Genomic DNA, 24,202 nt, shown 5'->3' on the forward strand with positions numbered 1-24,202 from the left:
TATATATATATAAACAAAATAGAGGGTATGAATTTAACTTACGTTGCATGCTAACTGGCATGTACCCATTCTTAGATACCTGTATGAAAATAATTAGTGCGAATGGAACACTTACTATGTCACAGGCATTATTCTATATGCAAATAAATATTGTCCTCTAAGACAATCACATGGAGTAACTGTTTTCTATCTTATATTTGTTTTAAATTGAAATTTGGAGAAGCCAAATAATTTGTTCAAGGTCACAAAGGTAAAGTATAAGGGATCTGAACCTAGAGAGTGCAACCCAAATGCTTGTCACCACTGGCCTACATTGTTATTTCTTTTTAAAAAAATTTTTATTTTATGTGTATGAGTGTATTGCCTGAATGATTCAGGTATGTGAGTGTACCCGTGTCATGCAGTACTGTGGAGGTCAGAAGAGGGCATTGGATTCCCCTGGAACTGGAGTCAAGGACTGTTCTGTAGCTGCCATGTGGGTGCTGGGAATCGAAGCCGAGTCCTCCCCAAGAGCAGCCAGTGCTCTTAACTGCTGAGCCTTCTCTCCAGACCCTATATTGTTATTTCATCCAGCAAAGACTTAATGTTAGCCTAATAGTTTTCAGTATCATAAATCCTTAAGTTTCTTGCAAAAATTATATTTGGTTTTAACCTCAGAGTTGAATTGAAGATATTTTGAGCTTTTAAAAATTCATTTCCACTGAGAACCGCCGGGAGAGAGTATACATCTGTTCACGGGGCCGTTATTTCCATGTTGAGAGTGTGTGCAGGCTGGTCTCTTTGGCACTTCGGGAAAACATAATTCAGTGTGGTGAAATCAACAAACAACTTACATTTTAGTAGGTAACAGCAGAGATTTAAAAAAAAAAAAGACTTGGTTTTTCTGTTGAGTCATTCGGACTTGTGCTAGGCGACACCCGCTGATTGATGTCCCATTTTAGTGGCTAATTCAATGGACGAATTGACACAGATTTTCTAACAATGTGGGGAAGACAATGTCTATTCTCTTTTGGAGTGATCCCATTTTGAAGTTAGATTTATGATTTTGAAGAAAACCGATAGTAGTGGCGCCTTGGAAGTTTCTAAAAAGGTGGAGAATGAATGTTTGTTAGGCAGTGAAAGTCATTGTGAGAAGTTTCCAAAGCATATGCTGATCAATGGGTTTGTTGTCAAAACAGAAGTGATTGATGGAGAATAGGCCATCTCTTAAGAGTACTGACTGCAGTCCAATTCCTTTGAGTGCCCTTAAGCGAGATGAATTTACAACACTAGTGTTCACTATTGAGTTTGACTTAGTTGTGGCATTTACATAGTAATGCTTTCAGTTTAACTTGGGAATGTTATTTTAAACCCTATACATGCTGCATGTAAATGTGACCAAATGAGTTATCTAATGTGTTTACTGTTTCTCAGTGCTGTTTATGCACCTACTTGAAATTATCATTTGCCTTTCACTGCATTCATTGTAATGCACTCACTGCCAGCAGTGTCTCTTAACAGGGAATGTGGCAACCCTCTTATACCCCTTGTAGTAAATTTCCATATTTGAAGCTTATACCAAATTCTGTATCAACTCAGCCTCTTTCTTTTAGTAGGTATTCTGGTGACTGGTTTTCAGTTGTGGTATTTTGTTTCCTCTTAGAAGCAGACCATAACCCTTGGTAAATCTGAGGCTGTGTGTAGCACATGAGAAAGCCATTTGCTATTTGTGTAGAGCAGGCTCGAATGCAGCGCTACATAGGCTACCCAGTTAATAGTGATGTAGTGGGTAAACATTTTGCATTTACTTGGATGTGTGGACTAGGACAGCTTTATTTTCTAGTATGACTTAATTCTCAGTTTGGTAATCGTCCTGCCTGCTGTATTAGTTACTTTTCTCATTGTTGTGGAAAAATACCCAGCAAAAGCAACTTTAGGGAAGGAGAAGTTTATTTTGGATCCCAATTTGAGGATTCTTCATGGTGGGAAAGGTATAGTGGCGGATGTGTGATGCAGCTGGTCAGGAAGCAGAGAGATGAACACTAGTATTCAACTCACTTTCTCCTGTTCATTCAGACCAGGACTCCAGCCATGGGATAGTGCTACCTACATTCACCCAGAAGCACTCTCATAGACACATCTAGAAGTCCACAGTGATTCTAAATCAAGTAAAGTTGACAGTGAATTGTAACCATCACAACTCTACCCTTTGTGAACACGATACCCATGTACATTACTTTAAATCATAAAATTCTACCCCGGCTCCCAAAGTCTCATTTCGCCTCATAGAGGAAATTGCATTTAGTCCATCTCTAAAAGTCCACATAATCTTTATCAATTCCAACACTGTTCAAAAGGTCAGTCTTTTCTGAGACTCAAAACAAACTCTTATTTGTGAGCGTCTGTAAAGTTAACCTCCCAACAACAACCAACCAAACAAAAAAGTGTCATACTTCCAATATACAACAGTACAACATAGGCATCCCTACCCAGGAGGGAGAGTGGAGGAGTAACAAGGAAAGATTTGGCCAAAGCAGGACCAGGACCCAGCAAGGCAAATACCAAACCCCACGCCTCCCTATCTGGCATCTGGGGCTTGTGATAGACACATTGGGCTCTAACAGGCTGGGCAGCCCTGCCATCTGCTGCACATGTAGCCTCTCTTTTGGGCTGGTTCTACTTCACATTTGAAACCCTCCTTGGCAAACATTCCATGGTCTTGGCATCTTCAATAATCTGGGGTTTCCATTGAAACTTGGACTTTACTTTCACAGCCTAATGCTTCATTGCAAGGAATAGATCTGATCCTGCCACGCACTGTCTGCCTCAGTAGCCTTCTCGAACGCTGGCACAAGCCTCCATAACACATTCATTGTTGCATCAGTTCAGTTCTTTCCTTTCAAATGAAATTTACATTTTCACAAATCAGAGACTTTATGTGTGGGGTCTTGTCTTCAGGGTACCTTTTCTGTTGTCTCAGTACAGAGCATGAGGTGAGATTTTTCTGTAATGATGCTAATTGCTTTCAAGATTACAATGGAATTCTTCAGCATCATTTTGTGCAACTTTAAGCACACCTTTCCCCATTAAATGGCACGTTTACATACCTTCATCTTGCACTCATTGGTGTCTCACGGAAGACCTGCATATGAGCAATGAGCTGAAGCCTGAATGCTGCCCTGTGTTGAAAGTCCTTCTGCCAAGCAAATTAGTCTGTTACTGCTGAACTCAGACCACTCAGGTTCTCAGGACATGGATGACAATATGGTCAGATTCTTTGCCAAAACATAATGTGAATGACTTCTCATCCAATTCTCAATAAAGCCTCTCTTCCCTCTGAAACCTCAACAGCTATGTCTCCACTGTCCACATTTCTCTTGGCATTCTGGGTTCTAAAATGCACATGACTTACTAGGCACTGCTTTTAGCATTCTAGGGCTTTTCTAGCACAAAGTTCCAAACTCTTCCCTGTTCTTCCTGGAAAACTAGTTCCAAAGGCCTATGAACACATGATCAGACTTATCACAGCAAGAATCCTATTTCTCAGTACTAACTTTCTGTATTATTTACTTGTTGCTATGACAAAATACCTGACAAAAGAACTTATGGTTGGGAGGGCTTACTTTGGCTTACTGTTTAAAGGTACAGTGCATTGTTGTAGGGAAGTCATGACTGCAGGAGTATGAAGCCGTCAGTCATGTTGTACTCAGTCAGGAAGCAGAGAGATGACTCTGCTTATTTTCCCTTCATCTTTTATTTAGCCTGGGACTCCTAGACTTCTTTCTTCAGTTAAACATTTCTAGAAATACCCTTGTAGACATTACCAGAAGTGTATTTCCACAGTGATTCTAAATCTAGTCAAGTTGACAATTGAGATGACTCATCGTGCTAGGAAATATAGTTGGGTATGGCTGCATGGGCTTGTAATCCCAGGAGACCAAGGCAGAACTGTCAAAATTTTAAGGCCAGAATATCTCTTCCTCTCTTGGGGTGATATCTGAGTTCTAGAGGTCTTAAATCATGTCCTATATATACGCACCTGTCCTGTCCTGGCATCTGCAAAGCTGCAGTGCTTTGGGGTCTTCAGAGACACTATTATTTCTTTGTGTTTAGATATCTGAATCTCTTCATGTCACTGACTGTTGATTTATTTGCTCTGTGGTTTTTGGATCATAATATTGAGACCCTTCCCAATTCACTAAGGTTCTCTTAGTTAATTTCCACATTATTCTGTATGCATATAAGCATTCAGGTGTTGCATATAACATCATTCTGCAAAGTATGACATCTTATGCTCCTAGGCCTATTGCTCTACTGAGCAAATACCTTTGTCCTCAGGAAACCGTGCAAGGATATTGTGACCCAGGCACTCTGAGAGGAGTTTTCTGTAAGTACCCTCTATTCATAGATTCTTAAAAACGTATTTACCTCTTTCCATTCTATCTGTGGGATGAGTTATAGAGGTAGAGACACAGAAATATTCACCAAAGTCTTGCTTTTTCCTCTTTGTGTCCATCATCCCCATGAATTTCTGCAGGTTAAGAAATTTGAATGAAATCTAGGGTTGTGTAATTGATCTTTATATCGACCTATAGTGCAAGAGAACTTTTCTAAAGGAACTCGTATTAGTTATTGTCTCATTGCTGTGACAAAATATTTGACAAAACATATACTCCCTCTTTCAACTTGTAGTGTGTGCTTAAGCAACACAAATTTGAAGTTGAATAAATAGCAGTTATGGGTCAAAATTGATCAGAAAATATGTTGCATGCATTTTTCTTACAGAGATCATCTATTTACTGTGATCCCATAGATAAAGCTGTAGGCCTAGAAACATCTTGGTGTGACAGTTACAGTAAGTCAAAGAATTTCCTAAAGCTACTCTGCCTCCTCTCATCTCTGTTTACTAATTGGAAAGTTTGTTCTCCAAAAGGAGCTTAGGTGACTTAAAAATTAGGTAAATTATCTTCATTAAAAAGAGTAAATGTGCCGGGCGTGGTGCCGCATGCCTTTGCTCCCAGCACTTGGGAGGCAGAGGTAGGCAGATCTCTGTGATTTCAAGGCCAGCCTGGTCTACATAGTGAGTTCCAGGACAGCTGGGGCTACACGGAGACTGTCTCAAAAAGCCCCCCCCCCAAAAAAAAAGTGAATGTGCATGTTATTCACATAACATCAATAAGGAGTTTGCTGTTCAACATTTAGGTGTCTATATTTTTTTCTTTTTCACATCAACCTGAAAGATAAAAAAGAATAAACACATAAAAACATAGTGTGAAGTTAAAACAAACCAACCTGACAAAGCAACTTAAGAAGGGTTTATTATGGATTGCACAATATGTGTATTCTAGTGGATACAGTCCGTCATGGCAGAGAAGGTGCAGCAACCAGAGTAGGTCATTTGGTCACACCAGGACCACAGTCACAAAGCATAGAGCAATGAATGTTGGTGCTCAGTGTGCTTTCTTCTTTTTATGCAGTCTGGGACTCCAGCCCATGGAAAGGTGCCTCCCACATTTAGGAAGGCTCTTCCCTTATAACTTAGTCCAGTCCACTTAAGCCCTCATGAACATGCCCAGAAGTTTGTCTCTTCAGAGATTCTTGATCTTGTCGAGAGTCAATATTAAGCGTCATAAGTGTGCGCCTTGTCAACCGGCCACTTTGAAGCCATCATCTCTCACCTCTTGTCTTCACAGGTATACGGCCATCTCATAATACAAAGTGTACTCAAATTTTCAAAGTTCCCATAGCATTTAACAATTTCACCATTGTTTAAAAGTCCTAAATCCAAGTCTTAACTGTGAGCTCCTAAAAACAAAACAAAATAAAAAACAAGTTATACCCTTCTCATATACAATGGCACAGAGTAAACATTTCCATTACCAAAGGAAAGGATGGAGTTATCCCAGGGAATTATTGGGCCAGAACAAGACCGAAACCCAGCAGGGCAAATTCAAAATCCTGCAGTTCCATGTCCAGCATCTGGAACTCATGTGGCATCTGGACCACAAAGGGCATGGACAGGCCCACTCCTCCAGTTCTGCTCCTCCAGCACACATAGCCTGTCTTGTGGGCTGGTTCCATGGCATGCCTTCAGCTTTCCTCAGTGGATGTCCCATGGCCCTGGCAACTCTAACATTATGGGGTCTCCACTGCAATGTAGGTTTCACCTTTGTAGCTTTATTACATGGCCTCTTAGTGCTTTCTTGTAGGAACTCCAACCCTGCCACATGCTTTGTGGCCTCCACAAGTCTCTGAAACTATGGTTTAAGATTCCATAGCTCCTACAATCTTGCATCTTTCATGCCTGAAAAACTGCTACCACGTGAAAGATGCTGCCAAGTTCTGTTGCCATGTCAGAATGGAGCCTGGCCCCATTTGGACCACAGCTGAAGGAGCTTTGTGTGCTGACCTTGGAGAAACACTTCCTTAGGCAGTTGTTTTCCAGGAGCAGAGGACGCCATTAGCAGAATTCTCAGTTTAGGCTCTCTCCTAAACAGATGTGCATTTCACAAGTTAGAGCCTCTGATGGGTTGGATCTTGTCCTTGGAGCGCTGTCCCATTGTCCTATTGCGGAACAGGAGGTTTCTCCTAAAAATTGCAGCCTCTTTTGCAGCATGCACTTTGGCCTTCAACTTTAAGCTTGCTTGAGCTTTATTTCCTTGGCAAACTGCAGTTTTTGTATTTCTGTCCTGCTTGTTGCTCTTTTTCACTACTGACCTGGATAAAGAGCCTTAGTAATATCAATGCCACAGCATGATGCCATCTTTTTTTGAAACAATCTCCATGGAACATATTAGCCATTTACTTCTGCACTTACTATACACACACTAGTCTCTGACCAAAGGACTTAGCAACCTGAAAGCACTGACGGCAGGAGGAAGAATCCCCCACCCCCTTCTCTGCCCCAAATAACCAGTTTCTTTCTCAGCTGAGAGTTTGGAATTCCTTTGGATCTGCCAGTAAACTTGTCCCTACCTGAGGCTAGAGATGCTAGAACTATCTGTCCAAATATGTCTGATTCTGCCATAGCTAGAGCCAATAAAAGGATTTGGCTTTTTCCTTTATTTCTTTTTCCCTGAGGTAAGTTCCTGGAAGCCATGCTGAGGGCATGACCAGAACCTAGAGGGACCTGGACACTGGAGTGGGAACTGGACTGACCAGCTCTCTTCCTCTCCTCTCCCTCCACTAAACCCTTATTAACTCCCGAGTAATGGGACCCTTCCTGTGGTACAGGAGCTTTGCTTACTCTCTCCTAAGCCCCCTATAATAAAATATTCCTTTCTAAAACTCACCCTCTGTATTTTGTGAATTCATTCTTTTAATTTGCAAGACAAGAACTTGAAAGCCTCTGACTTGAAGTGGCTTTGGTGGCTGCTGAGTTTCTGGGATCCCAGCTTCTTAAGCTAAGCACAGCAGAGCTGAGAAAAGCTCCTTTACTCTCAGACACCCTGATATTCCTGTATGATAAGCAACCTAGGACCTCCACTTGCATTGAGCTGCACACATGCCTCACTCCAAACAAAGAAATAAATTTCTTCTCTTAATACCCATAAATAATAGACAGATTTTATCTGTCTATTATAGTTGTGTCTGGGTACGAAGTAAGGGGGTCAATCTGGCATGAACTGGTTTTTGGGTACATGCATGATAAGGCAAACTGAATTTTTAGAGAGAATACTTTATTTACCAACTTGTGTTTTGGCTTATATATGATTAAAATCAGATGCATTATGGGAAGGGACACACACAGTGAACAAAAGATTTCATAATTCAAGTCTGTCAATCAAAATAGAGAACCACCTAAACCATGTCCCTTAGTAAATAGTCTCTCCCCCTTTATACTTCTTGAAAATAAGCTCCAGGAAAAAACATGGGGCCCTTGAATAATTTCACTCATGTGCCCTACTGTAACTTAAATTTTTTAAAAATAATATTTGTTACAAATTAATTTTATAAACATTAGATAAATTACATATAAAAGTTACACATAAGTTTAGAGACCTCAAAGAAAAATAGCAGTACTACTAATGCAAGAGAATAAATTAATATTATGTTTAAACATGTATGACAATAAAATTACTGTTTTCAGCGCTAATAATTTTTCATTAATTTAAAAGCTATTCAGAAACGAAATGTAGTTTAGTACCTTATGATTACTATCAAAGTTTAGAATTATGGAAACAATTATCATAGCACTACATGTTTTAAAAATATTTCAAATATTCAAAAGCCAAATGACTGTCATTAAAGAAAAACAAACTTCTCTCTCTGGCACCAGGTTCAGATGTGTTGTGTAAGATGGATGGGGTTTTTCATTTGCTAATAGAGGACATGAAGCCAGTGGTGGGGGGTTGGTGGGAGGTAAGGGGAGGGTGGAATATGGGAGGGGGGTCTGAATATGACCAAAACACATTGTATGAAATACTGAATCAATAAATAAAAAAATCAAATGTGTAAAATCTCTTAACTAACTGAATAGAAAATTTCAGGCTTTGGTTAATAGACACTAAATTTGAAAAATCAACATCTTCTGTATATCATATTCTTGACTTTTTGCAAAATACCGTAGATAAGATAAAGAACTTAATATATAGATTTCCATAACATTGTATTTTACTTTTGAAAAAGCATTGCAATTATTTTTAAGTGCAAATAGTGTTATTTAATAATATAATCAAGACAAAAAGGAATGTCTTTAACTTAGCTTAGCTAAGGGAAAAATTAATGCCTATAACCACTGTTTTCAAAGATCATTTGTAAATTATGGTCAAAATTATATCAGACCTGCCAGCAATTTCATGTGCACCTTATGGAAGCATGTTGACTTTGTAAAACATGATGGTCTTTTAAAAGGAATGCTCAAATGCTAATGAACAGCACAAGCCAGGCACCGTGTACGTGCTCAATATTGCTAATTTAAAATAAAAAAGCCTTTGAAAGTCTTATTTCTACACGTCAACATACAATTTAAATTAACTTGAAAATTAATCTGAAAATATCCAAAACCATTTGAAACATGAAAATATACTTTTAGCAACAATCATAAAAGAAATGTTTTTGTAAGTAGCCATTTTCAATCTGAATTTTATCAAAATAGGATTTCAGATTCCTTTTAAAAATGGGCCTATGAAAGCTATTTTCCTATTAACTGCTACATGTGCTACGGAGAGCTGGCTTGGAGCCATCTCACAAGATCAGTCACTGATGCCGTCAGAGCTGATTGGTTTAGAACATAACGCTCTTAAACAGTTTTTCTTGAAGACTGAATGAATCTGTGCATCTGAAGACTGGGGCCAGCAATGCGGATTTTTTTAACACTCCCCCACCCCCTGCCTCCTGGAAATTTACTTGATCAGGTGGATTGGGGAAATAATGCTTTCAAGCAAACAATTGGATATTACTTGACACAAATAAAAATGTACTGATTTTTGAACAACCTGCCTAACTTATCTTGATGTATTATTTTCCTGAAAGTCACAAATTTTGACTTAATTCTCTCGATAGCCCACAAGAGCTGATCAGACAGTACTCACCTTTGTCAAATCTGCTGGTGACACATATGCTACAGTTTTGGTTTTGCATGTCCTTTTTCTTACCAAGAAACAGAAGAATCATCTAGAATTTATTCAGTCATACTATTTATAAAGTAATCGTTAAAACAACAATACCAACATCAGTTAGAATTACTTGAAAAGCCGATTATCGAGTGTCTTACCTGCTTTCTTTCTTTTAAATAAGGTTTTACTATGTTGCCAAGGCTGGCCTTGAACGCCCCAGCTCCAATGATTCTTCCACTTCAGCCTCTCAGGTAGCTGGGATCACAGATGTACTACCACGCCCAGCTTTCAAATGCCATTTCTTAAAAAAAGACAACTTACAAAATATTATGTCAACTCCATGTACAAAATCTCATTAGCTATATATACAACTAGAAAATAATTATTTTGCTGGATATGTGTATTTGAAAAACTACATGCTTCTTTTTAAAAAAATATTTTATTATTTAAAATTTTCTTGTGTGTGTATGTATGTATGTAAGTGCACCTGTGTCATGCAATGCCCACGGAGATCAGAAGAGGGCGTTGGCTCCTCTGGAACCAGAGTTATGAAAGGTTGTTAGCCGCCATGTGGGTGCTGGGAATCGAACCCGGGTCCTTTGCAAGAGCAGCCAGTGCTCATAATCACTGAACTGTCTCTCCAGTCCCTGTACGCTTCTTTTAAATATCAACTAGTAACAAATTCTTCCCAGTTGAAGGAGAAAATAAGCAACAAAATATATTCTCAAATGAATTTCACAGAACACTGAGGAAAGTTTGAAAGTTGAAATTATTAGAGATTTGAAAGGACATTTAATCAGGATTAAGATCATGAACTGGTGGCCATTTCTATTTTCTAATAAGAGTATTATATGGAGAGAGAGCTGCAACCTTTTGAAGTGGTTTAAATAGCTTATAAGCTGATTAAAACTATTTAATTTATATGAACTATTTCTGACCCTCAAGTAAATGGTACGGCCTTCAGAGAGCTGTTTAATGATAGCTTTAACAATTTTAGCATTAGTAAAAATTACTAAGGACTAAATTACTAATACCCATAAGCATATTATCAAACTTTACACACAAAACTTGGAAAGGGCTTAATACCACACCAAGCTTAACACCTGTATCTCACAAAGCTGTAGAAGCTGTCTGCAGATCCAGATGCTGACTCCTTCCTTTCTGATACAAACGTCTTCATCTCACTGAACATCTCATTTGCAATACGGTGATATCCTTCCACAGTACCGTCTCCGTTAAACTCCAAGGCAATCAATCACAGGACCTTTGTTCAGGAGAGGAAGGAAGTCAGGTGCTTTTTCTCAAAAACAACACCCCCCCCCCAAAAAAAAAACCTTTCCAAAGATGGCTGAATCCACATCCGCTTTCAAAGGCATTTCTTTTGTCCAAACCAGGAAAAACCATATTATCTGTTAGATTTCTAGGATTTTCAACAATATAATCACCGGCAGATAACACAAGAATCCTGACTTACGATTGCTCTTCTGTCTTGTACTCTGGGATAGTGGAACAATGGTCCAATTAGCTTCTGTGGAAAAGTGCACAGACTTGAATTCTTCAGTAGCAGGAATAGGAACTGCCTTAGTAACTTTCTATTGCTATGATAGAAAAAAAACACTGACCAAAACCAACTTGGAGGGGAAGGGTTCATTTTAACTTACATCTCCTCGGTCATAGTTCTTCACTATGGGAACTCAGGGCAAGAACCTGGAGGCAGGAGCTACAGCACACAGGGTGGAGGAACGCTGCTTGCTGGCTTGATCCCCTGGCCTGTGCTCAGCTTGTTTTCTTATACAACATAGGACCACCTGCCCAAGGTTGGGCCCTCCCACATCACCCAATAATCAAGAAAATGCCCCACAAACACGACCATAGGCCAGTCCAATGGAGGAAATTCCTTAGTTGAGGTTCTCTCTGCTCAGGTGTGGTAGGTTGACAGTAGGGGAACATGCCTTGAACTACCGCACTGTCTGGAAGAAAGCTCCAGTTGAGTTCTGCTGGCCTGGTGTAACAAGGTTACTTGTATATTATTGAAGATACTTAGCCTGGCATCTTTGAACTGGAAAACTAATTCAGAGTGGTACCATTGAAAACAGCAGAATTTGATATTTGTGGAAGATTCAGTAACGGGTTGCCTGGTACAGCACAAAAAGACTTAGCTTTCTACAATTCTGCACACACGAAAGTGTTGATAAGCTAATCTCTGCAGTTTTGGAAAACCACACTGCTTTTCACCAGTCCTAGAAAAATTATGTAATTAGTACAGTCATCAATGGTAATTGTAGCTGAGTGATTAAAAACATAGATGTTACAGTTCTCAGTCTTGAATGAGAAATCACTGCCCACCACTTTTCCACATAAGCCACCTACTCTTTCATCCATCCACATGGAGAACATGGAGTTCTTTGGGTTAACCTTCTCCTGCTGGTCCCTGCGTGGGCCGCTCCTCTTCTCCCTCAGCCTGCAAACCCTTCTCCATCTTCTGCCCCTTAGAGAATAAGCTGCCTATGGCACCAGCCTTCAGGTCTTGCCACTCACTTGGGCACCTCCCAGAGTGTGGTGGGGACCCAGGCCCAAAGCTCCTGGGACACAGCCTAGCGGAGCCATCCAGCTGCTCCCTCAGCTCTTGGTTGGCTATCACTCTGAATAGTGTATCTGACCTGTTCTATCACTTTGCTTTGAATAAAATTACCTTTGCCGCTTCTGCAAATCTTCGCATCTTTAATTCAATTCCTTGAACAAGAGGCCAAGAACATGGAAACACCCAGCCCAGATCTGGGCCACCAAGTAATAATTATTTGAAATAGTAAGTGGGAACAGATTTAGATTGGAGGGCAAGAGACAGTTCATTGAGAAGTGGCATTTAATTCGAGATTTTAAAAGAGGTAAATATGGGTCCGTGAGATGGCTCAGTGAGTAAAGGCATGTGCTGCCAAGGCTGATGACCTGGGCTTGATTCTCTGAGCATACATGGTGGAAGTAGAGAACCAAGGTGTCTTCTGACCTCTGCATGTATGCCACCTTGGCGCATTGCATAGCTGTGTGCATGCTCACTTACACACACACACACACACACACACACACACACACACACACACACACTAAATAAATGTAAAATAATTTTAGAAAGGGTAAATATATTGGGGCTAGAGAGATGGCTCAGCCGTTAAGGGCGTCCACTGCTCTTCCAGAGGACTGGAGTTCATTTTCCAGCACCAGGTCTGGTGGTTCACAACCATGTGTTACTCTGGCTCCAGGGGGATCTGATGCCCTTTTCTGGATTTTTCTGGCACCTACATTCATGTGCACATATCCACACATAGACACACATATATACACATAATGAAAAATAATGAAAAAATAAAAGTTAATAAAAATAAAAAAAGAATAAATATTGGCCAGTTAACTGGAAGCACTGTGTTGATGTGAGCTGGTAAGCATGGCATGAGCGAAGTCCAATTAGGTAGCTGCCGGTCACCCCGGGATGAAGGTGCCCCCACTGCACCGTGACAACTCGTTGTGCCAGTCGTTGTGGTTATTAGGCTTTAAAGCTGGGGTTGGATCATTGGTTGATTTTCTCCCTTAGCAGCTTGCATAGTATCCTCCAGAAATATGAGAGCTAACCTTCAGGGAGGAAGCTTCCAGACCAGTTCCAGCTCCATTGCTCCAAGTCCTGTGTCTGGAGTATGTCCTGTCTTCAGCAATAGGGTCTTAACTTAAGTTCTGTGAGGCAATCAGGGGCTGTGGCAATAGCCTGTGTTAGCCTGAGTCTCTTGGGTTAAGGTCTAAATTTAATCTTTAAACTGTCTCCTCAACTTCTGCCAAGTGAGGAAAATATTCCTTAATTAAAATTTAAATTTGATGGCCCATTAAGCTAAGGTCATTTACTTGTTATAACGGTTAAAATGAAAGTAGGCAAAGAAATTTAATGAAGCGGTGAAGAAGCCTTTGCGAAGCCTTTTCAGTGTCTCTGCTTGTGTTTGGAAAACTGTGGACTCTTTTCTATCTCAGGAGCGTAGAGCCTGTGGGATCTGATTTACGATACCCACTGTGCTTTCATTCCATGGCATGACTTGGGCCAATCGTCAAATCTGGCTTCATTCTTTTGAATAGTTAGTTTCCTGGCAAGGGAACCAAAAACCATCGTAAAATGTTATGAATTATTCGATTGTAAGCCAACTGTGAGGCAATGAAAAGGTTAGCTGGCGCTGATGCTTGACTTAAAGTAGCTTGGAATGAAAGTCACAGTGGGCTCATACTACAAACACTGTTAGCCACCTGAACACGAGACAGGAAACCACCTGACCTAGTCTAAGCAGAGAGACTTGAGGATGAATATGACGGCTCAGAGGCTAAGACAGGCCAGAGAAGCAGACTCTGGGCTGACTTGTAGCAGTAATGGTGAAAACCACCCATAACACCAGCTTAGGAAGGAGGATGCTTCCCTTTCCCTGTGCCACAGGGTGTCACCAGCCACAGAACACGCAGCCAAACTGGCCACCTGGGAACTCACTGTATTTTATCCAGTCAAGGAGCTGTTACTGCTGCAAACCCAAGAGCATCCAGCCTCTACTGCACCAGACCAAGAAAAGGGACAGCCCTGCTCAGCCTGTTCTTCCTGTGGCTCATCTCCCCCAAACTCGGCCAACTGCAGGTCTGCACATCGGCTTAAGGGAACCTGAGGAATGTGGTTATTAAAGGAAGTTCAGTGTTGTGGAGGCAGAATTCACTGCATGTGGCGCAAGTGTGGAGATGGTTTTGAATCTTTTTGGGAGGCTTGTTAATGACAACTTTTCATTTCAGGTAAAAGAGAACGTCCAGAGAAACAACAGCAAAGAAAGTGATAGGGACACAAAGCAGGTTCTAAAACTTAGGAGCAAGCAGCCTTAGAAGACAAAAAATGAGAGGAAATATGATGAAACGTATTTAAAATGTTAAAACAGACAGTGGAATGAACTTGACCATTAAAACAGTGGTTATTGACACATACACGTTTCCTATTATTTAAAGCACAGTCTTCTAGATGTCAGCATGGTTTCAATTTACCAGAACTTGACACTATGTGTAAATGAATTCAGGGGTTAAAAACTGGAAACTAGTTTGTAAATGTGGTTGTGTTACTGACAAAACAACCTAGCAACAACCAGGTTTGTCAGTAGCTGCTGTGCCATGCCATGGGGATGGCATTTTTTTCCTTTAACTCATGTTAATAAGACAGGGCATTATTAAATATTTATATGAAAGAACCCTTTGAAACTGGCCAACAGTGGTAAGAGACTAGGTCCAGAGTAATGAATGAATCAAATAATTAAGGAACAGAATGTTAAGCATCAATCTCCATTCTAAATTCTACATACACTTGAAGGGCCCCGCTCCCTCGGGGCCCTTAGCTGTCTCTCTTACTGGCCCTGGGTAGTTTCCACATCATGTACAAATAAGCACTCTGTTGCATATTTGAGGGCACCCTCTTCAGAACTCTGGGTTCTATCTGTGCACCTACACCTCTTGCCTATTTAGTCGTATGAACTCTAGTTTCACTGGTCTCATTTAACCGTCAGTTGTGTTTCCTCAAGTCAGAGAACCCATTGTTTCTGACTCAGTTCCCTCTTCTGTGCTGGGATCTGGAACCTCCTTAAAAACAATGAAGTATTAGGGCCTACTGCTTTGTTTCTGTGTCTAAGTGATCACTGCCACACGTTGCTTGGTGTGCAGTATTTTGAAAACTGTTGCTCTGTGTAATTGCTTCAGAGGATTTGTTTCAAATGAAAGGTAAATCTGGTTCCTGTTATTCAATTTTGATTGGAGCAGAAGTCCAGATAACAGGCTCAATGGAAGCATTCATTACACTGCTGTGTCCTCTGATTTATAAATCAATTTCTCAGTTAGATATTGAGGTTTCTTATTGTCTTCATTCTTAAGCAATTTCATGCTAAGGACTGCTGGTCTTGACATTTTTGCACCTGGGAGTGATTACTTCCTCGCAGCAAACATAGAGAGTGCCTGGGAAAGCTGAGCTCAGCACTTGTTTCTCAGTGAATCTAGTTGGTTCTAAGGGGAAATTTTTGTCCACGTTTGTATTTTCCCTAGATCCTCAACCAATGGCTTGTTAGATGATTTATGTGTTGATGAACACTGGTCAGATAAAATATTTCTTATAAGAACAGTTTTCCCTTTGTCTTACTCTAGAACCTCTACTTGAATTCTTTAACCTCAGCACTCAACTTTATTTTAGAAACATGACTCTGATGTGCCCAATAATTCTTAAAAATGGCCATCTAGGAACACACAACACCAAGAGGGAAGATACACAGGCCAGGTCCTGGGTTTTGCTAGGGATAAAGCACTTACTAGAGCAGGCAGGAAGGGGTTGTATTTTTGCTTCGATTGTGTCCTTCCTATTCACTGGGAAGAACAGAAGATTTTAGCATGGACAGAGTTTGAAACAAAGGTTTTCATGCAGAGAATTTTTTGGGAAATATGCTATGGAGCAGAGTGAGGGCTCAAGGACATAGAGCTAACAGCAGGAAAGTCTGCTTGGGGCCTGATGGAGCTGACAACCGTCGTGCCCAACAGTATTTGATCCTCGTAAGACCTCAACTGTCTTAGGGAATTGCCTCCCTTTTCTCCCACCTTTACTGAGGGAGGTGAGAGTGAAGTTTTGAAGGTGGAACCATTTACTGATTTATTCCCCTTTGTTCCAATAATGTCAGCAGAGCGTTTATTTCTTCTTTCTTACTCTACTCCCTTCCTCTCTTCTATTCATCCCCAAGAAACGAGATATAAGATTGAAGACGCAAGAAAATCAACAAGGGAGAAACGTGCTAAGCACCCTTGGTGTGTCTATATACCAAGCTCGAAGAACAATCAGTTCATAAGAGGCAAAGAATGGAAGGGATTCCCTATATACAAGTATAACATTCGCTACTCATCAATGAAGCTTTTTTCTGCAACAGATGGAGGCTATTACAGAGTTCTACAACTGGTCACACACACAGAATACATGTCTGAGAGATGCCTAGCCCTAAGTGACACATCTACATTGGAACCTCTACACCTAAGGCTCCTGGAACATAGAACAGGGTAGAAGAGAGAATACTAATGAATCCCTTAAATCTGCACCAGCTAAGCTTCCTTGTGCAACAGTGCCATGCACACAGAAGGCCACAACTAGCCAAGCTGTAAAGACTAAGAACTTGAAGCGTGTCCCTGGATAGGACTCCTATATTAAACCTCACCCACCCAGGGCTCAGGGACCATTGCAGAAGAGGGGCAGAGGATTGTAAGAGCCAGGGGTGGTGCATGAACATAAGGAAACAAGTCTTCCAGGCCTCTGGAAACTTGCTCATGTGAACTTGCAGCAATCCTGACAGCACTCACAGGACCCATGCAAAGTCACTCAGACAAACCTATCATAGAACTGGGGAAATGGGCAGTAGGTCCCAACCTTCACCAAGGAACTGTTGACAACTGATTACTGCTGGGCGAGGGAGAGTTGATCTTCTTTAAGGGAGAGACTCTAGATAGGCTGACTAGACTCCAGTGGATGAATTTGCACCGAGGGACATCTGGGTACAAATGCTTGGCTGGATAGACCTTAACATATATGACAGAATGCACAAACTCTGTTGGGGGGGGGTATGTGAATAGGGGAGGGGTCTAAATAGGATTAAGATTTATTGTATGAAATGCACAAAAATTCAGTAAAAATACACAGCATTTCTATGCATTTCTTTATACGTTTTTCCAGAGGACCCTCTGGACTAACCACTTGAGGTCACTTCTCTTCCAGCCTTAGAATTATGAGAAAATATCCCTTTACTCACCAAGTTCCCATCCCTAGAAATCCTCCAACCTGCCTTTTTCGTTGAAGCCACAAAGTAGCCAGTAAAACTTGCTAGGTATTCACCAATATTACTCTAACTGAAGTTCACACGGTTCTCTGTTAGAGGATTTTTGAATAAACATTAGTTGATCAAAGTAATCTTCATTTTTAGGTTTTGGTCTTTTTTTGGAAACAGGGTCTCCTTGTAGCCCCAGCTGTCCTGGAACTCACTATGTAGACCACGATGGCCTTGAACTCACAGAGATCCGCCTTGTCTCTGTCTCCCAAGTGCTGGGACTACAGGCATGCATCACCACGCCCGGCTGTAATCCTCTTTATTATAACTTTATTCTCATCCCATAGAGACCACAGAATTGATCACTGCAGGATTTACAGGATAACTTGCAAAGGGAGCCATCCATGATCTTTAAAATAATTTGCTCATATTGCCATCTGGCAGCAAACACTTGTTAAACAGGCCAAATACTTGAATGGAAAAAGAGAGCTATAGAACCAGTTATAACCACCCAACTTGGATTCCCATGAATATGCACAGGATGGGGGGATAGATTCCCAGTGATTTCTTGAGTTCAACCAGCTGTGCTACATCAAGTAGAGCATTTCTGAATTCCACACTCTATCTTTCAAAGACTCAAGGGTAGGTGTGTTCTTTCTAAAGCTGCCGCAGCTAACACCTCTGGCTTCCTCAGATGAGATCCTTATTTCTCCATACACTATTTCCGGCTCTTTTAGTCATCTTTTTTGTTGGGGTTGTTACAGTAGTCAACATCCTTCAAAAATGTTTCAAACGTTGTTTTCCTGTCAGAGTATTATTTCATTCAGATAGTTTCTACTCATCTGTGATTATAGTCCATATGCAGTGGTGTAATCGTAGTGGCTAATTATTTTAATCTTGTAATAGTTTTCTGCCTTTGAGAATCCTTTCCATCTTGTCTCTCATTCATTAGAAGTGACCCTTAAGAGATGAATATAGACCTCTCCCTGCTGACAGTTTATTGAATCTATATAGACATTAAGCTCATCAATTTGGACTGGAGGCATAGACACAGAGGTTAGATGGTGTTGGTTTTTGTTAATACAGCTATAAAACCTTGTGAGTTTGATCCAGAGTCATCCCTTGGCAAATGAGAGCTGGGTTATTGGGTTGAGTCTGGTATCCCAAGAGGACAGCTTATTATACATTCAGAGAGAAATAGGTTCGCAAAGAATAGCCAGTTGATGATTTTCTTCTTCCTGTGAGACAGAATTATATTTTTTAAAAATGGATTTTATTAGATTCTCCAGTGCCCTTTCAGAAAAAATGTCCTTTCCCTTGAGATAGTTTGCATAACTACACAGAAAGTACTATAAATTTAGGGTCCTTTGTTCAGTATTTCAACTGATTTTTATGAACTTCTGCCTTTTGTGCTCAGAATTGCTTTGATTCTCCAGGGTCTTTTGTGTTTCCCTATAAATTTTAGGATGTAATTTTCTATTTCTCTGAAGAATGTCAGGAGGATTCGGATTGGATTGCACTGAGTCTTTAAATTGCTTTTTGTAGGATGGTCATTTTCACTATATTACTTCTACCAAAATCTATGAGCATGGGAGAGCCTTCCATCTCCTTGTCTCTTCCTCAACCTTTTTCTTCAACTGTTTAAAGTTTTTATTGAATAGGCCTTTAATGTCTTTGGTTTGGTTTATCCCTAGATAGTTTATTTATTTATTTTGAGGCATTGTGAATGGGAGTGTTTCCCTAAACTCTTTCTATGACTGTTACTAGTATATAAAAAGTCTACTGATTTTTGTAGATTGATTTTGTAACCTGCCACTTTGCTGAAAAAGTATTGATCATTTCTGGAAATTTTCTGGTGAAATTTTTGGGGTCTCTTAAGTATAATATCTTCTGAAAATAAGGAAATTTGACCCCTTCTTTTCCAGTTAGTACCCCTTTTATTTCCTGCTCTTGTCTTATTGCTCTAGCTAGAGTTTCAAGCATTATGTTGAAAAGGAGTGGAGATAGTGGACATCCTTGTCTGGTTCCTGATTTTAATGGGAATGCTTCCAGTTTTTCTCCATTTAGAATGATGTTGGTTTTTGGGTTGTTTTATTTAGTCTTAATTATGCTGAGGCATGTTCCTTCCAGTATAATCCCCTCTAGGACTTTTATCATGAATGATCGTTGGATTTTTGTCAGAGACCTTTTCTGTGTCTATTGAGATGATCATGTGTTTTTTGTCTTTAAGTCCATTTATATGATTTATTACATTTGTTGATCAGTATATTGAACCATCCCTGCATCTCTGGAATAAAGCCTACTTGATCATAGTGAATCATCGTTTTGAGGTGTGTCTATATGCAATTTTCGAGTAATTTGTTGAAAAAATTTGCATCTATGTTCTCAGGAGTATGGGCCTATAGTATTCTTGTTCTGTTGTATCTTCTCCTGGTTTTGGTATTAGAGTAATAGTGGCATCATACAAGGAATTTGGGAGTTCTCCTTGCTTCTATCTTTTTGAATAATTTAGGCATTATTGGTTGTAGATCTTCTTTGAAGGTCCAGCAAAATTCTAGAATAATTCTAGTAAAATTGCCTCAGCAGGAAGGGACCAAGCCTCAAGGAGAGTCATTGGGAGCAGGATGGGCTGCTTCTTACTAGCTATCGGGGAAGGTATGCTCTCTAAAGAAGTGGGACTGGTGATGGTCCCAAAGCAGGAGGATGGGTGGGCAGGTTCTGGCTAACTCACCCCAGAGAGTCACCCTACAGCCTCAGTGGGAAAGGGCCAAGGCCCAACAAGGATCGATGGGAACAGGATGACTTCTCCTCCCCCTCCTCTTCCCCTCCCCCTCCCCTCCTCCCCCAACGTCTCATTATTACTACGTGTGCATGCATGGGTGAGTGGGTGCATGCGTATGTGTGTGTGTGTGTGTGTGTGTGTGTGTGCGTGCGCACGCGTGTGTGTGCAGTTATGTGCAGGTCACAGTGCATGTGTGGAGGTCAGAGAATAATTTTCAGATGTCAGTTCTTGTCTTCCACCTTGTTTTTTAGGCAAGGTGTCTCTTGTTTCTGTGGTGCTGCATGCCCCAGGCTAGCTGGTCTTGGGGCTTCTAGGTGATTCTCCTGTCTCTACCTCTCATCTCGCCCTGCAAGCACTGGAATTACAGGTGCTTGCTACTACAGCTAGCTTTTTATGTGAGTTCCAGGGACCAAAGTCAAGCTTTCAGTATTGCATAGCAAGTGCTGTTACCTGGGGAGCCATCTTGCCAGCTCCCTAACAGTCTTCTTAGTATTGCTTTACTGTGTGACTTTTCCCGGGGAGATAGGAACAGATACCTGCACACCCTAGATAGGGTGCTGGGGACAGACCAAAAGAGTATTCTGCGGGATTAGTGAGCCAGTGGGTTTTGGGGGTTACTTATGGGAGTATGGGGAGGGGTTTACAGGAGTACAGATGGCTCAAAGACAGCTATATCAAAGAGAAGACCACTGCAGAATGGTGAGGCCTCATCAAAGCTGCTTCCCTGGGGCTCCCGGCACAGCCTGCACCCTATTGTGCAATGCCCGTGTAGGTCAGAAGAGGAACCTGGATTCAATTCCTAGCACAGAGGAAAAAGTACTTGTTAACAAATACATGATACAGAAGATGTGCGAATGTTCTTTCCCATTATATGGGTTTTCTTTTTTCTGGTGACTTTTTTTTTTTTTAATGTTAAGATTTTATTTACAAAGGCTTTTCTTTTTGTTGTACAGAGAGTAAAAATGTTGTTACAGTCTCAGTGCAACTGGTAGCCACGGACGGTTGACCCACTCACCAGTCACAGCTATCCAGGCTACAGCAAGTTGTAAAGGAAAACCTGACAACGTTTACACTTTTCTTGGTGGTGGAGTCCCAAGAGGGGCTGAATGGAAGAAGGTGGAAGGCCACAGGAACTAGTCTTCGGCTCTTTGGGTGGGTAGATGTCCTGGGGTTTGTATCACAGCTACCTGCCTTTCAAAAAACAACTATTGGGGATGGAGGGATGGTTCAGTGGTTTAGAACACTGGCTGTTCTTGCAGGAGACCTGGGTTCAAATCGCAGCACCCACATGGCAGCTAACAACTGTCCATAACTCCAGTTTCAGGGGATCTGACTGCCTCTTCTGACCTCCTCGGGCATTGCACGACAGGGATGCACTTATTTACATGCAGGCAATACACTCATACAGATAAAATAAAAATAATAAATAAAATATTAAGAAAACCCAGCTATCAAATCTACGAGCAGTCCAACCAATACTGAACGTTTCTGTTTTTGCAGGTTGTTGTCCAACTCAACATTTTATTTTATTACTTTTGTTTTTAGTGTGACATCTAGGAAATCATTACTTAATCCAAGACCACAAAACCTTTTTTTCTTTTTTTTTTTGAGACAGGGTTTCACACTGCAGCCCAAGCTGGCCTGGAACTCATACCTCCACCTCCTCAGTGCTGGGATTAGTCAGCACTCTTGACTAAAAATTTAATCTTGTATTTTTGCTCTGTTTTACAATTTTGCCTTATATTTGGCCTATGACCCGTGGCCAGCTAATTTTGTGTGTGTGGTATGAGGTAGGGGCCAGTGAGTGAGAATAAAGTACAGCATGACCTGGAAACTGGGTCTAGAATTGAGTTGTGATGGGTGTGATAAACCAGTAATGGATTGGACAAACTCTGTTAGAATGACCAGGACCAGGCAGAAAGAATGACACAAGGCAGGAGGACTGTCACGTGGGCTTTTTTGTTCCAGCAACACTCTGAGTCCTCATCTGTCCCTTTAAGCCTGCTTTTTCTTGCTTTACCCCTATGAGGTACTTATGGGAATTTTTAAACTTTTACTTCCCAGTGGAAAATTAGAACACTACAGAGACACTTATTCATTTAAGTTTATTATGGTGCAATTCACAATAGCTAAGTTAGGAAATCACCTATATGCCCACCAACAGATGAAGGGACAATGAAAATGAGGCACATATATGCAATGGAGTTTTTATTCGGTCATATAGACGAATACAATTATATAATTTGCAGGAAGGTGACTGGAACTGGAAATCATCATAGTAAGTGATATAAGCCAGATATAGAAAGACAAATATCATGTGTTCTTTCACATGGTTTCAAAGGTATCTTCCAGACCATATGGGCAGAGCGCATGGTATACTTTGAACAAAACTGTTGTAAACTCACTTCTTTGTATATTTGAACAATAAATATACAATAATAAAAATTTGAAAAGAAACACTAAAGCTCTTAGACAATAATAAGTTTGGCCAAATTTGCATAGTAAGCAGCATAGTTGGGACTGACTTCCAGGTCATTAGATTCTAATTCCTAAGCATCACACAAGAGACCCCCAAGGACAAGAGCAGCCTAACATAATTGAGAGCAGGGACGTTGTTGTCTGAAACCCTCTTCCCCGACCTGTCTTTAGTCCAAGAAACCATGCCTCTAGGCACTTGTAGATAATGTTGGTTTTCCTTATCTTGCAATAGATCCCAGCAGAACTGTCTGTGTGAGAGAGAACAAGGTTTCTCAGCTTCAATGCACAATTCACCTGGGCCCTTGAGGTTTTTGAATGGCCCCTCCTGGCACCTTGTTACTGTGTCTCCCAGAAGGCAGATGTACATGCCTGAGTCTGCGACACGGCCTGAATAATTCACTACGGGAGAGACTTTTTCTTTAATATTTTTGGCTCCAAACTCTTTGCTGTTTTCCATTGTTTCTTTCTGAAGAAACTGAGGAGATTTGTAGGGATATTGAACATACCAGAAAAGCCTGGGGTACCCTTTGCATATGTAATTGCAATCCATAGTCATGGTTGCTCCTTCTAAGGTGATTATTTGGGCTCTTTGTGTGACTACCTTGCTATTAGCTCTTTCTGCAAGGAAAAAAAGTTTATTTTATAGGTTTGACCAGAGTTACAGCATTTGGAGAAGCTTTTTTTCTTTCTTTTTTTTTTAGTATTTTGAAAGTCTAAAAAATTTTCTAATAAAATGTACTTACCAAACATTAAGATCAGAATTAGGGCGTGCAGAAAAGAGTTCATTGTCAGGGATGGATCTGCTGCAGGAATGACTGTGGAGATAGAAAAGTAAAGGGATCACAGTTGGACTCAGAGTTCATTTGCATAAATTGTGATTCTCTTGGTGGCTAGTGCCCCATGTGACAAGTTGATGAACGGATTATAAAGCAATCACCTGCCTTTCAAAATTCTGTACTTCCTTGTCATTATTGCTCATTTAACAGACTCTGGGTGTAATTTAGTTCTCTCAGGCAAAGGAGACAATATATCCTAATAAGCTATTGCATCTAGGACACAGATCCTAAAGGAGAATAATTCCCTTTAGAACTCAGACATGACAGCATGTAAGAATTTCAGACACTAAAGAGACGTGTGTGTGTATGTGTGTGTGTGTGTGTGTGTGTGTGTGTGTGTGTGTCCTTTATCTTCTAATAATGCCCACACAAGCCTGTCTGAGCTAGAAAGCGTCTCAGATTGGAATGGGAATGCATCACCACATTTGGTTTGTTCTGGTTCATAATGGTTTGCTCTTTCTTCTTTCTTTTTCTTTAGTTCTGGCTTCACTTTCGCTTCTTAGAACCGGAAAATATTTTCTTCAGGAATATGATTTTGGGGGCTAAAGAGACGGCACAATGGTTAAGAGCACTGGTAGCTCTTGCAGAGCATCTAGGTTCAGTTCCTGGCACCCACATGGCAACTCACAACACCCATAACTCCAATTCCAGAGGCTCCCACACCTTTTTCTGGTCTCCACAGGCATCACATACATATGGTGTACTTACATATATACAGGAAAATATAAATAA

At 40.7% G+C, this 24,202-nt stretch overlaps 1 pseudogene and 1 gene segment (V, D, J or C); both read right to left on the reverse strand.

Moving 5' to 3' along the window:
- Positions 1–24,202, reverse strand: part of LOC103739486 — a 478,332-nt gene that overhangs the window by 244,469 nt on the left and 209,661 nt on the right.
- On the reverse strand, positions 10,633–12,039 carry LOC115071488 (annotated as a pseudogene).

This window comes from Nannospalax galili, unplaced genomic scaffold (genome assembly GCF_000622305.1).
Source record: "Nannospalax galili isolate Female #2095 unplaced genomic scaffold, S.galili_v1.0 scaffold1119, whole genome shotgun sequence".
NCBI lineage: Eukaryota > Metazoa > Chordata > Mammalia > Rodentia > Spalacidae > Nannospalax > Nannospalax galili.